Source organism: Trichomycterus rosablanca, chromosome 14 (assembly GCF_030014385.1).
Source record: "Trichomycterus rosablanca isolate fTriRos1 chromosome 14, fTriRos1.hap1, whole genome shotgun sequence".
NCBI classification, from domain to species: Eukaryota; Metazoa; Chordata; class Actinopteri; order Siluriformes; family Trichomycteridae; genus Trichomycterus; species Trichomycterus rosablanca.
In genome coordinates this window covers 11785230-11800742 of record NC_086001.1, presented here as the reverse complement: position 1 = coordinate 11800742, position 15513 = coordinate 11785230, and the positions used below count along the sequence as shown (strand labels likewise).

Sequence of the window (15513 nt, the reverse complement as noted above, 5' to 3'; positions counted from 1 at the left end):
CATGAGTGTTGCTGGCACTGGGGAGCTGCAGTTCATTGAGGGAAACATGAATTCCAACATGTACTGTGACATTCTGAAACAGAGCATGATCCCCTCCCTTCGAAATCTGGGCCTCATGGCAGTTTTCCAACAGGATAACGACCCCAAACACAACCTCCAAGATGACAACTGCCTTGCTGAGGAAGCTGAAGGTAAAGGTGATGGACTAAACCCAATTGAGCACCTGTGGCGCATCCTCAAGTGGAAGGTGGAGGACTTCAAGGTGTCTAACAACCACCAGCTCCATGATGTCATTATGGAGGAGTGGAAGAGGATTCCAGTAGCAACCTGTGCAGCTCTGGTGAATTCCATGCCCAGGAGGGTTAAGGCAGTGCTGGATAATAATGGTGGTCACACAAAATATTGACACTTTGGGCACAATTTGGACATGTTCACTGTGGGGTGTACTCACTTATGTTGCAGCTATTTAGACATTAATGGCTGTGTGTTGAGTTATTTTCAGAAGACAGTAAATCTACACTGCTATACAAGTTGTACACTGACTACTCTAAGTTATATCCAAGTTTTATTTCTATAGTGTTGTCCCATGAAAAGATATAATGAAATATTTGCAGAAATGTGAGGGGTGTACTCACTTTTGTGATACACTGTATGTGGACACCTCTCCTGAATCCCCTGACACACTTAATCCGCGTAGTTTTAGAATGGAATGTCCAACAAGCTTATTCCCCTAGGATGGCGTGGTGTGTTTTCCAGGGTGTGTTCCTGCCTTGCGACCAGTGTTTCCAGGTGGCTGAAGGATTTAGATTGTACTGACCATAGTTAGGTCTCATATTTGCAACTTTTTATTCATTATTTTCTTTTTCTTTTCTACAGCACTGAGGAGAGCCTTAACTAAAACTAGGCCACTTCTGCCACGTGTGCCGCTTCTTTTTACTCTCCAGAGGCAGGCTCACACAGAGAGCAGTATCGCATATGGTGAGTCTCTATTATTCAACAACTCTGTGCAGGCGCCATCGACCAGCCAGCAGAGGCCGCAATTGCAGCAGTAATGACAACAATTAGGGATGTCCCGATCCGATCTCAAAGATCGGGATCGGGGCCGATCAAGGCATTTTTTAATTGATCGGAATCGGCTTTACTAAACCTTAATCCCGATCTTTTGTGTTACGTCAGCATGTCCGCTGTGTGGAAATACTTTAAATTGAAAAGTAAAACAAGTCCAACAGTGGAGTGTAACGTCTGCAGTGTGAGCGTTTCACGAGGCGGTGGGAGCAGAGCTGCATTCATGTGTGAGAGTGTGTGTGAGTTAAGGATCACACCGGTTTACAAAACAACGTAGTGATGCACTCGTTTAATAAAGAAATAAATGCACAGTATATTCACATATTGTCGGGAGCAGAACACTTTATTAACTTTTTCTGTTACGGTACCGAATAGCCGACAGTTGAGTCAAGCACGCTATTTCATGTTCTATGGAAGGCCTAAAGGGTCAAAACACACTCACTTTGTGTACAAACATCCATCAAACCATTGTCACAATACAAGCACTTTAAGAACTGGCTTTCCTTCATAACAAAAGAGCCTTTCCATTTTATTTTGGTATTCAGGTTTTACTGTAATGCTTTTAAGTAACTTTTTTTCTTATATTCAAGTTAAGCTGCTACACAGATTTCTGTTCATTTTTAGTGTATCACTGCATTAAACATTTTTTTTCTTTGAATGTAAAGTTTAAAGTAAAACTAATTATCTCACTCATTTTGATTGATTTTGTAAAAATACAAAAACATTAAGCAATAGCTTGGATGCAGCATTTTTCCCTTCAACACGGCAGAGCTATTTAGTTGTTAAACATATACATTGGATTAATTTGAATAACTGTTATGTTATGTTGTTACAATATCTAGAAAATACAAGTATCAGTTTGAGAATCGGTATCGGATCGGGATCAAAATTAATAATTCGGGATCGGTATCGGGAACAAAAAAACTTGATCGGGACATCCCTAACAACAATATCTTCCGACAGACAGAGCCAGACTTGTTTGGGTAGGTGGGCTAGCACATTAGACTGCTGCACTACCTTAATGCCCTTGTAGTTGCAAATGTTTGTATATTAACAACAATTGTTCATATAAAAAGAAAAAAATCCCACCACGAAGCTAGGCTTGTTGTAGCAAAAACAAATCTGTGATAATTAAATTACCTTCTTTGTTTTTCTGTGGTATTTCAAATAAAACGACCAGCCACATTGTAAAACTCCATCCAGTTAAACGTCTGCTCCCTAATTGGTTCTGACTGTGAGCCACAACACTTGGCTACTTGTGGAAAACAGAGTTAACCTCTTCACTGTGGGGCGCCACACTGTTGCTGGCTCGGCTCCGTGCAGTCAGGATGGTCTCACCTGAACACGGTGTACCCAATAACAAGTCACCAAATTAGCTGTTAATAAAAGCTAATAAAAGGAGCAGGAGAGCACATCAGTACATGCTGTTCAGCTGGCAGCAGACACAAGTATTAGAGGAACAATTAAATCTGGCTGGTCGACTAATAATTTTGAGATGTGTCATTATGCAAGCTGAAATTAAAGCACTCTTCACTTCGAACACAGACTGAGATAAATGATCGTTCATTAGCCCCATCAAAGGTGCGTCATTAATTCTTCTAAGAAGATGAGAAAAAGGCAGACAGAAAAGGGACAGAGGAACTGAAGCAAAACGTATCTGCTCACTCAAGTAATGTCATTTCATTTCATTCAATTCATTCTCATTAACCACATTATTCTGGTCAGGGTCGCAATGGGGTCAGCTTGACCGGGAAACACTGGACAGGGTGCCAATCCATCTGAGGGCTTTGGGGTGTGCATACATTTGTGGCCATTCAGTTAACAAACATCTGTGAGGTAAGGCATGTATGTGTTCACTAAGGTTAAGGTCAGGGCTCTGTACAGGCCAGTAGTGTCCCTTTGCACCAAACAGGTCCCCTCTCCATAGCTGGAACAGAAAAGGGCCTTCCTCAAACTGTTGCCACAAAGTTGGAAGCATATAATTTATTTTCTATAATTGATTTCACACTTTTGGCCATATATTATGTCTGTGATTCAGCTTTTAGGCTAATTTTGTAAATATCAAGTTTAAAATGTGTCTCACTTACTGAACTGCTCGTACTTAAACTGTTTTGTCATTTTTCTGGACTATTTGTCTTTATATCCCAATGCAGTCATTTTCAATTCCCAATTTTAAATATGCAGCTGTTTGCACAACCACACGATCTTATCATGAAGAGGCTTCCGACCAGGTCGATGGCAAACTTACAAGTGCAAAGACTCCATAGTGGTGTGCTAGCACATTAGACCGCTGCGCCAGTAAAAATTTGAAGCTGAAAGGGAAAAAGAGCTCTTTATCAAGTATATGTAACTAATTGTGCTAATTTTGCTTCAAGTGGGTGTTCTTCTATATATCACGGTTTCTCCCTCTCAGACTTGCCAGAATTGGCAAATCTGCCAATTCTATAAAGCGGTGATACTGGGCTACAGTTTTCTGCTGGCATGCAATATAAATCCACATAAATCATTTCTGCTTACAGTTGTTAATTGTTGCAGTTTAGTGTACCAAAAACACATTATCAGCCAGATGTGGTACTGTTTGTATGAATGAACAGCTCTGGCAAGAACTGAAAATTACAATTGAAAACAATACCTGCAACAGTAAACACAATTCACATTCAGGACAGATTTACTCTTTTCCTTTTACTGTTGTAAGTATACACAAGCAGACATCAATGTTTGGCAACAAAGGTAGCCTGAAACACCAAACCTAGCATGCTTTTCTACAAACATTAGCCCATTACAGACTCATTCACACTTACTTACTTAAGCATTTAGAGAACACTCAAAACTCAACACTTAATACTAACTGGAGCTGAGGCTCAGACATGTGGGACTATGGATTTAGAGAGGAACATAACACTACCTATATGTTCATGTTCAATACTAACCAACGTTGTTGCTACATTGACAAATATGTAAAAAAAAAAAAAAAAAAATTTGGTTTACATGTTCACTTTTTTACTTTCTTTTGTAAAGACATGTGCTTTCAGCACTGTGAGACTGCTTTAGTGCTGCTGTGTTTAACCAAATCAAACCAGAGATACCCTTATAAACTTCTAATAGCTTGGTAATTACCATAGATAAATATGTAATAAAAATACAGTATGTTGTTAAATACATTATTTAATTTTATTACTGTATAATGTAGCTTATTCTTAAGTAAATATGTAATAAACTGATTGCTAAAAAATGATTGCTTTAACACCTAATTAATATCATAGATTTACAAATAGTACATGTAATTGCTATAATTTTCTCTATTAATATTATAGCTGAATATTAAATAAACATAAAAGCTATAATGTAGTACACAGATAACATGGTTAAATATGTAATGAATTTAGTGCACTCTAAACATAGTTAATAAAATGTAATAAACATGAATAATTTAATTAACCTTAAATATGTAATAAACATGAGTAATTTAATGGACCTTATTATTAACGTTAAAATGCAATAGACATAGTTCCTATAATGCACCTTATTAATATCATAAGTAAATAGGTACCAGCAGAGTTATTATAATCGACATGTTGTTACTATAATGCACATTCTTAATATCATACTTAAATATATAATAAACATGGTTACTATAGTGCACCTTATCAGTACCATACTTAAATATATAATAAACATGGTTACTATAGTGCACCTTATTAGTACCATACTTAAATATATAATAAACATGGTTACTATAGTGCACCTTATTAGTATCATACTTAAATATATAATAAACATGGTTACTATAGTGCACCTTATTAGTACCATACTTAAATATATAATAAACATGGTTACTATAGTGCACCTTATTAGTATCATACTTAAATATATAATAAACATGGTTACTATAGTGCACCTTATTAGTACCATACTTAAATATATAATAAACATGGTTACTATAGTGCACCTTATTAGTACCATACTTAAATATATAATAAACATGGTTACTATAGTGCACCTTATTAGTACCATACTTAAATATATAATAAACATGGTTACTATAGTGCACCTTATTAGTACCATACTTAAATATATAATAAACATGGTTACTATAGTGCACCTTATCAGTACCATACTTAAATATATAATAAACATGGTTACTATAGTGCACCTTATTAGTACCATACTTAAATATATAATAAACATGGTTACTATAGTGCACCTTATTAGTATCATACTTAAATATATAATAAACATGGTTACTATAGTGCACCTTATTAGTACCATACTTAAATATATAATAAACATGGTTACTATAGTGCACCTTATTAGTACCATACTTAAATATATAATAAACATGGTTACTATAGTGCACCTTATCAGTACTATACTTAAATATATAATAAACATGGTTACTATAGTGCACCTTATCAGTATCATATCACCTTATTATATATAATAAACATGGTTACTATAGTGCACCTTATTAGTATCATATCACCTTATTATATATAATAAACATGGTTACTATAGTGCACCTTATCAGTATCATATCACCTTATAAGTACCATGGCTAGAGGTGTATGAAACATAATTCCATTTATGCCTCATAGCAACAAATTTATTTCATAATTAGCTATCATATTACATTATCTTTTTTTTTTGTCAAACTGTTATATAGTAACTGTTCCTCGCATATTTCATTGTAATGCCAGATATTACCACGAAATATTATGTTCTATTTGTTATAGTTTAGCTGCACTAGTATTACGTCATAACACAGAGTACTACGTTAAACACATAATCAGACCTGGTATAGTGTGAAGAACTGTCGAGAAGCTCTGAACGTGTAATAACATGAGGCGCTGGATTAATTAAATAGCTGGTTAGTTAGATCATGATGTCCAACATATGGAAAAAGACTTACCAACCTGTACTGTTTTGTCTTTTCCCTTCTGTTTTCCAATCCAAATGCAATAAATGAAACTATAAAAACATTCAAATCTGCAGAAAGATTCTTCTCGGTATCAGCCACAGTCCGTCAGTCTATCACTCTGTATCCGTTATATTGCAGCCTGTTATAGATGCAATAGCCGCACAAACTCAAGCATCCCAAAATCCTTCACTTCTTTAAAGATCAGTGTAAAGACTCTCCTCTGGAAGTCCAGCTTTATTTGTATCATTCACTGTAAACCCACCGCCAAACGAGCCTCGATGCTCTGAACACTGATCCTGCACGTAGCGAGCTTGCACGGTCCCGCCCTCCTCCAGCTCAAGGACAGCTTTCCGGGAGCGCGCACGGGGGTGGGGGTGGGGGTGGGGGTGGCAGAAGCGCGTACACACGGGGGCTGAGGACTGTGATTATGTTCACGCCCAACGATGGAGATAATAAACAACCATATCAGTGGTTAGTGGCTTGGTGGCGCAGTAGTACTATGTAGTAGATTGAAGTGCATCAGGTGCAGCATTGTTGGGATTTTTTTAAATACAGTTTGAACCTAAGTGTCTTTACCAGGCACACATAATTTAGCACTTACTGTTGGTGTACAATCTGTTTTCATGCTGTTGGCTTGACTTGATAATTTGGTTGGAGCACTTCTCACCTCCCAGCATTAACACTGAGAGGTATGAAAATCCCAACACTGCTGCACCTGATACACTCATACCAGTACAACACAAACTTCCATGGTATTACAATGTTAGTTTTACTGCAGTTCTGCAGTAACTGATCCTGTGATTAGAAAATAGAGGAAGCATCTGCACATGAAAAAGAAAATAGCTCTAGTCTGTAGCTGTAAACCTACAGGGTACAACTAACAGGGTATGTGTTCCTAATAAAGAGGCCAGTACGTTTGAATAGTATTTTAAAATCCCAACAACACTGCTGCACCTGATACACTTATACTAGAACAACACACACTACCATGTTGATACCATTGTAGTGAAATCTGTTCAGTAGGGGTACTATGGGGGTTTCTTTTGATTGATAAATAGGGTATACAGAGTAACAGATTAGCCAAAGTCAGTAATTGTATACCCACAAAGTTCCTTATGTTAGGTGTAGCTTATAAAATAATCAATAAATGTGCCAGATAGGTGCTAATAAATTGCTTGGTGAGTGTGCACTGTATATTAACTGTTTGATTTAAACATTCTGGATTGCTACTTTATTAACCTTTTGGATAAAAACCTTCCCTAAAACTGCAAATCCCTAAATTTTAAAGTTACACTGGCATGACAATACCAACCACTGTACTTCCAGTTTGATAACCTGCCTCTGAAAACCCTAGTCCAGTTGCAAACCCAATAGGAAACCTGATCAAAGTTCCTTTAACCATCTCAGGAAAACCAATCTACCCTGTAAGCATGGGGAACACAGAGGCACACTCAATGCTGATGTCCACACGTGTGCCAGTGCATGCCAATGAGCCAGCTGTGACAGATGAGCATTGTGTGACAGCCAAGTGGGTGGCATCATGTGACCCTGTAAATAGGCAGGCGAAGGCAGCTAGGAAGATGAGGGTGCCAGTGACTGCGGAAGTTTAATGAGGCGGGCTCATGGGGCAGTAGAGTACCTCTTAATCTGCTGCCATGCAGGGTGTTAAAAAGGTCAGAAGCCTGAAATGAATTCAGTTCCATGTCCAAACATTTACGTAGAGATCTTTATCTTGTAATTAATGTGACCAGTTTTGTGTAATTGATTTTAACCAGGGGCAGCACGGTGGTGCAGTGGGTAGCATTGTAGCATTGTCACCTCACAGTATGAAGAGCCTGGGTTCGATTTCTCAGGGTTCTTTCTATCTGGAGTTTGCATGTTCTCACCGTGTCCAAGTGGGTTTCCTCTGGGTGTGCCGGTTTACTTCCACAAGTCCAAAAACAAGGCACTTGGTGGTACAAAATTTGCCCTAATTGTAAAAGTGTGTGTATGTGTGTGTGTTTGCCCTGTGATAGACTGATGACCTGTCCAGAGTGTTCCCTGCCTTTTGCCAAATGAACCAAACTCACAACAACCTTGACCAGGATAAAGCATTAAAACAGACAATAGATGAATAAGTAAGTACATTATAAAATGCACAACAATAATCAAAAATAAGAAACATTACATCCAGAGAGTGTATCAGTTATTTCTAACAAGGGATTAATATTGGCATAATATAATATACAGTATAATGGCATGATGTAAAGCAGAGATACTGGACTTTAGAGCATTTGTCTGCAGTCATTAATCACTCTTGGCATCGGGTAGTTTGGCAGACTTACCTGGCTTTGGTAAAGTGTGTTAACGGATCCTTAATGAACTGGGGCTGTATTTGGGGCTGTAAAACCCTGATGTCACCCCATACATTGTTTTTGGAATGCAGACTGTGAGCCAGGTGGTCAAAAAAGTAAATCCATGTAAATACAATGCAAGGTCTTTTCATATGATTAAAGAATGTTATTCCCAAAAAGTGGAATAATCTTAATTGTAATGCCTGTTGTTTTATTGTTTCATTTTAATGTGATATACAGTTATCTATAGTTTATGTAGTGAGCCTAATATATTATATGGAATTGTACATGTTGTTGGATATGTTGACCAGTAGATTTCCAGTACCAGGACTTGGTGATCATGTTTTGGGTCAAACAGCTCCTGCAGATTATAAGCTCACAGTGAATGTTTGCATACATACAAACCATTTCCAACTCCTTTCTAACATTGTTGACTGTAAACACTCAGCCTCTCAATGTCACATATATAATGAAATAAAAACTTTCCATCATTTTCTAAGGGGGTCTCATATGGGTAACCATTAAAGGTTATTACTTAATACCATGGTTTAGGATTTTTAAAATTCTCAATACTGTTACAAGTTTAGGTGGTATGCAGGGACAACACAGACAACATGGGTGAGTGTTTTTTATCAGTTTTATAAATGTTTTACAACATACAGTACAAATAATACAACATATAATACAAACACGTTTCGATTTTGCCATGAATGGTAATGTCATGTGAATAACTTTCATAGTAAGCTTTTCTGTTCTTGTTTAAATATATAATAACAATTGGTACAGTTGGAATTAAATGTTTACATGCACTTGTAAGGGATGTCCAAACAGCTCTGACCCACCCAGACATGGACTCCACAAAACATCTGAAGGTGTTTTGTAGTATCTGGTACCAACTGGTCCTTTAACTTTTGTATGTCGAGAGGTGGATCATCCTACAGTGCATTCTTTTTAAGGTAAACAATGCATGAGTGCCCATTGCAGGTGCTTTTAACAAAATTGACATGGGCAGTTTGGTCTGCAAATGTGCAGCCCCCCACACAGAAGGGTTTAAAGCACTGTCTGTTGGAACACATTGACCTCATCACCAATATTAAAATTAGCTGCAGTTTGAGCCACATTAGCTCTTCTGTTGATCTGTTTGAGATGCCATAGGTGTCATGTCCTCTGGCATCAATGAGTCCTAGCCGCAGACCAACAACCTGTTGGTGGTGCGTGGCTTGTCTTTCTTTGGACCACTGTCAGTGGGTAGTCATTAGGAGTGATGGCTTCCTTGATGTTTTGAAGATAACCTGTACAACTGCAATCATCTGGCCAACATTTTATATATTCCATATATTCCAACTGCTACAAATTAGGCATTATTCTATACATTTTGGGGGGATGATAATGTTTTTTATCATTAGTATATGTCATCATAGTCTTGGGATTTTAATGTTTTTGTAATGTTCTTTGTAAATGTTCTTTATTAACAATAAATAATTAAATATCCTATGTAAATCGTGCTTATGTGTGGACATGGTTACCTGTGTTTTAGCAGGATCTAAATCATTGAGGAGCTATTTTTTGTGGTTCTTGGACCATTGTTTCATGTGCTTTTTAAATGGCTGCAGTAAAATTAGCCCCTATTTATATGGCCATAAAGGAATCAGCAGTTGTAGCCTATCATTATTACTAACAACAAGGGTTATTAGTTATTTTAGTAGTTTTGGAACTAATGTTAAGAATTCTGTTGCTAAAAATGTACCATTTTACCTGAGTGTGTGTGATCAAGTGTGTGATCAGTTGATGCTAAACTGTTTTAAAATTTCAAATAGACCTGCATATATACTTAGAACAGTACAGAGCCCTAAAATAGCATAAACAGTCTGCCAACAGAGCAAACTCTGTCTGGCTTGAAATGAAACTTTACTCACAAGCTAACTGATTCCTATTTCTCAAATGTGAACGCAGACAAATAACCTGCATACTGTGGGGCACCAGCACCAATTAAATGTACTGTATACTAAGTGGTGTTATACCTCCACTGTGATGTACATTTTTTTTCTGTTTTTCTATTTTTAACTAATTGAATTTTCTAATTACTTGTCAGACTGAAAGATAGTCATTAAACAAATTACAACAAAAACACATTTTGTAACATTTTTAAACACCCACATCTCCTTTATCAAAACCAACCAAAGTTAAAAGGATGCACCACGTTTAGTAGTAACAGCTGCAACTTGGCACTTTTTTTAACTGCTTGTCTCTTCTCTCATGCCACTGTATCTCTATTAGGTTCACTACAAAAACTACAAAAAATATTACTTTACTTTTTAGCCATTTAGATGTGCTTATTTACCTCATGGACAGATGACCTCACATTTTTTCCTCAAGAAATTTCTGATAGAGGGTAGGATTGATTGCTCGTCAAAATGTTCCAAATGTAATTCATGTGTCCATTAAGCATTATCTTAAAACACTTGGGAATCATTTAGTTTTTTTCATTTGTTTTGTTTTGCAAATTCCAATGTTTATATTTGTAGTAAAAAGTTTTTTCCTCCTTGCTACCATTTGATGAATCATATTTTTTTCTAGTTTTTTTTGTATTGTGTTACCTTAAACAATGACAGAGAATAAACAGAGACAAATATGTCTGCAGACTAGATTGGGACTAGATTAGTCACTAACTAAATTTTAAATAAGTTTTAGTTTAAATTTTTTTCTGGCTTTAGCTGTGGCTTTTCGAAAAGCTTTGTAACCCTTTCCACTGACTGATAGCCTATAATTTAAATATTACTTAAAATTATCTGTAGATCCAAGCTGCTGTTGTAACTGGTGACTGCTTGACTTTATTGGTGAATAAAATAAGTAAGAATTTTGTTTAGGAGAGCTGGCTAAAATTAAACCTGGCTGTATTCAATCACCTACATTGGCTTGCCAGATCAATCTGGTTTAACGGCTGAGCAATCAAGGTGGTGATGTAAAACGGGTGATGTGTCTTAAATAACTTGAATACATAATTTACTTTACTTATTTGCTTGTTAATGTAATGTAACTTCCACAGTAGTTGTACATAGTCATATTTTAATACAATACTGTTATATACAAAAGTTATCAATCTTCCAAACAGCATCTTTTATGTGTGAAGTGATTTAGGCATGAGGTCCTCACATGGCCAATCCTGTAGCTTCATTCACCATGTAGCAGCATTAGTCTCATAGCTGTGGTGCAAAACTATGGAAGCAAACTTTTTACAACAACCATGTCCTTACTGTAAGACGGCATATTAGGGTTTTATATCGGTTTCACAAATAAAGAAATCCCCAATCTCCTGCAAATCAGCACCAGTTTGTTATTAGTATAAGGACAGTGAAATGGCTTTGCAATAAACTGGGTTTATTTAGAAGAACGTACGCCACCGGTGAGCTCGGCGTCTGCGTCGTCGCCAGTACTTCAACCTTATGGACTCGTACCATACTAAAGCCGTATGGTATCGCTATAAATGATTGCATTGACATGTATAGTCATCATGTCATGTGGATGGAAGTGTACAACACAAACAGCCACCCAAAAATAATCGCGGGTTATTCGAGAACCACAGTAACACTCATTCTAAGCTGCCCTCGGCGCATGCGTGCCGATCCAGGTACTAAGACCCGTGCTTCTCTGACCTGACAAGCCTACGACGGCTGCACACTCTTTGGCCATAATATTTCGACTTTATTCTCATAATCATTTCGACTTTAATCTCGAAATAATTTTGACTTTATTTTCGTAATATTTCGACTTTATTGTCATAATATTTTGACTTCAATCTCAAAATCGAAACTTATATGACTTTATTCTCTAAATCAAAACTTAAAAATATTTTTTACAGTGGCCCTAATACGCCGTCGTAGTACTGACCCTCTCTATATTTAGGGAAAGGTTTTTTTTTAGCTTATTACATTTTTTTCTTTCTGTTGCGTATTTACTTTTTCATAAACTACACTTAGGACACTTTTTACATAACAACCCCTCCTAGTGGTGAAAGTTTTTACATACAAACAAAGCTACAGTACATTCAGGTTGGTTTTCCTTCTTATTATTTTCTGTTTCTATCAGTTTGTTTTTATTTCTGGGTTTTCTAATGGATCACGGTTCTATTAGACCTCTGAGCACTCTGCTTAGTCAGGGTTTTAACCACATTTGTTGTTAGTGTTACATTGTGACAGAAAGTGTCAGAGGTACAGTGATTCAAAAAGGTTTAGCTTATCCCGTTAATTAGCCTGACAGATTCTGCCAGTATACCACTGATCACATGTGGCACTATGGGCTGGCAAGCAACACTAGGCTTGCTAATTGTCAAGTCACCTCTGTATGCCATGCCACCATGTGGCATTGGTATCAGAGGCCAGCAAACTACACTGCAAAGCTGAAAGTTAGACTGTGTGGCCAAAAGTATGTGTACAACCCTCCAAATTTTTGAGTTCAGGTGGTAGCATTGCTGAGATTCAAACCCGGATCTCAGCAGTGTAATAGGCTGCTGCACCACCTAAGCACTATGTGTATGTAATCTTAAAAGGATAAAACTAAAATGACTAATGAGTGCCTGCATGTATGGTTGAATGATCACACCACCTATAGTTTTGGTTTGGATGCAGCTACATCTGACATAATGATGATCTTGGTGGGTATACAATTATTAACTGTAGCCCATCTGTTAAACTGTACACTTTGCCACCCATGTAACCTAGTAATGAGACCTGTGAATTTTAACAGCATTAAAAAAATTAACTTTAACTTTTTGTTAGCATTAACTTCACTGCAATGCTGAGAATAATCCACCATCAGAACAAAATTTGGGATACAGTTAGTAACTGTATAACCACAAAGTTGATCTGTATGGTAGGTGTAGCTTATAAAATACTGTATTCATTAAATGTACATAATGGATATGTGAACCTAATAAAGTGCTCTGTGAGTGTATGTCACATATTTATTTATTTAAATTTTTTTAAGAATTGACCTAAATACAAAATATATACCAAATTTTATTCTATTCATAATATGAAAAAATCACTTATGTTAGAAACCCACTTACAAAAACCCTATAAAGGCATTTCGATTTTATACCACTGGATTGTAGCTGCTTTTTTGGCCAAAAGTATGTAGACACCCTCCCTAATTATTGAATTCATGTGGTTTAGTCACACCCATAGCTACTAGGTGTATACAATCAATTATATAAAATAAATGATATGCAGTTTGATGATGGCCCTTTCCTAATCCATCATGACTATGTTCATGCGTACAAAACAATGATCATAAAGACGTGGTTTTACTCCAGTGGTCTACAAAAACCTTACCTCAATCCCACAACATTTTTGGGATGAACTGGAATGCTGATAGCAAGCAAGACATTCCTGTCCAACATCATTTTCTGACCTGACAAATGAGCACATATTGCCACAGCTATTACGGCTAAAAGGGGGGTGGGGGACAACTCTATATCAATACCCATGGTTTTGAAATGGGATGTCAAACAACCTCATGGTCAGGTGTCCACATACCTTTGGCTGTATAGTGTTGTTTATTCATGTGTCTTAAAATGATACTGACGTTATAAAACAACGAAATGCCCACATGACTTTGTCTGGTATGTTTTGCAAAATAGGGAAATGCTGCCCTTAAAATAACACCATGATTTAAGAAAAATGTGTTATGTTTCCTGTTGCTATTACGTCAGACACATAAATGGTTATGACAAGATTTTTTGTCTGAATGACTCACAAAATGTAGCCTACACTTCCGAATGATTCATTCTCTTCTTTTTGAATGGTGAGACAGCAGGAGGAGGACGTCTCAGGTCATTCTTTATGATGGTGATCACTCAGCATGAAATTGGCTATTCAAGGTAAAAGTAGGCCACATGGCAGTTACATCACAAATTTTTGTCCTTGTTTCCCCCTTATTCTGTTTGATTCAAACTGATTGCTCAATGGCAAATTCTTTAACTTACATACATTTCATGGTCAGGTCAGTCTTTATTTGTTGCATTATTTTTATTTTTAGGCAAAATTAAAGTAGAAGCAATTCTTATTTAACCCCATCATTACTGTGTAGCACTATGTTCAGTGTAATTTTAGTCTTTATTTCTTGCATTATTTTTATTTTTAGGCAGAAATAAAGTAGAAGCATTTAATCCCATCATTACTGTATAGCACTATGTGTAACACTATGTGTAGCACTGTGTGTAGCACTATGTGTAGCACTGTGTGGACCACAATGGAAATAAGTCTTTGGACTTTTTTGTGTTATCCCTGACTGTTTCTGTTTTTACAAGAGGCACTGCATCTAGAGAGGGCTGGAGTGCTTGTTATGTTTAAAAATTTTAAATGGTTTAATAAAATCAATTAATCACTCACTATGTGTAGCACTATGTTCAGTGTAATTTTAGTCTTTATTTGTTGCATTATTTTTATTTTTAGGCAAAATTAAAGTAGAAGCAATTCTTATTTAACCCCATCATTACTGTGTAGCACTATGTGTAGCACTATGTTCAGCATTATTTTTAGTTTTAGTCAGAAATAAAGTAGAAGCAATCCTAATTTAATCCCATAATTACTGTGTAGCACTATGTTCAGTGTAATTTTAGTCTTTATTTGTTGCATTATTTTTATTTTTAGGCAGAAATAAAGTAGAAGCATTTAACCCCATCATTACTGTATAGCACTGTGTGTAGCACTATGTGTAGCGCTATGTTTAGTGTAATGTTAGTCTTTATTTGATGCATTATTTTTATTTGTAGGCAGAAATTATTTAACCCCATCATTACTGTGTAGCACTATGTGTAACACTATGTGTAGCGCTATGTGTAGCACTATATTCAGTGCAATTTTAGTCTTTATTTGATGCATTATTTTTAGTTTTAGTCAGAAATAAAGTAGAAGCAATCCTAATTTAACTCCATCATTACTGTGTAGCACTATGTGTAACACTATGTGTAGCACTGTGTGTAGCACTATGTGTAGCACTGTGTGGACCACAATGGAAATAAGTCTTTGGACTTTTTTGTGTTATCCCTGACTGTTTCTGTTTTTACAAGAGGCACTGCATCTAGAGAGGGCTGGAGTGCTTGTTATGTTTAAAAAATTGTAATGGTTTAATAAAATCAATCAATCAATCACTATGTGTAGCACTATGTTCAGTGTAATTTTATAGTGTCTCTATGTG

At 36.4% G+C, this 15513-nt stretch overlaps 1 protein-coding gene across 1 annotated transcript in view; it reads right to left on the bottom strand.

The window, feature by feature from the left end:
- rnf24 (ring finger protein 24) overlaps positions 1 to 6273 on the bottom strand; it is a 51766-nt gene extending 45493 nt beyond the window's left edge. Inside the window, exon 1 of the mRNA XM_063008318.1 lies at positions 5979 to 6273. The gene's annotated coding sequence lies outside the window, so the exon portion shown is untranslated. The remainder of the gene's footprint in view (positions 1 to 5978) is intronic.
- Positions 6274 to 15513: the final 9240 nt, after the last annotated feature.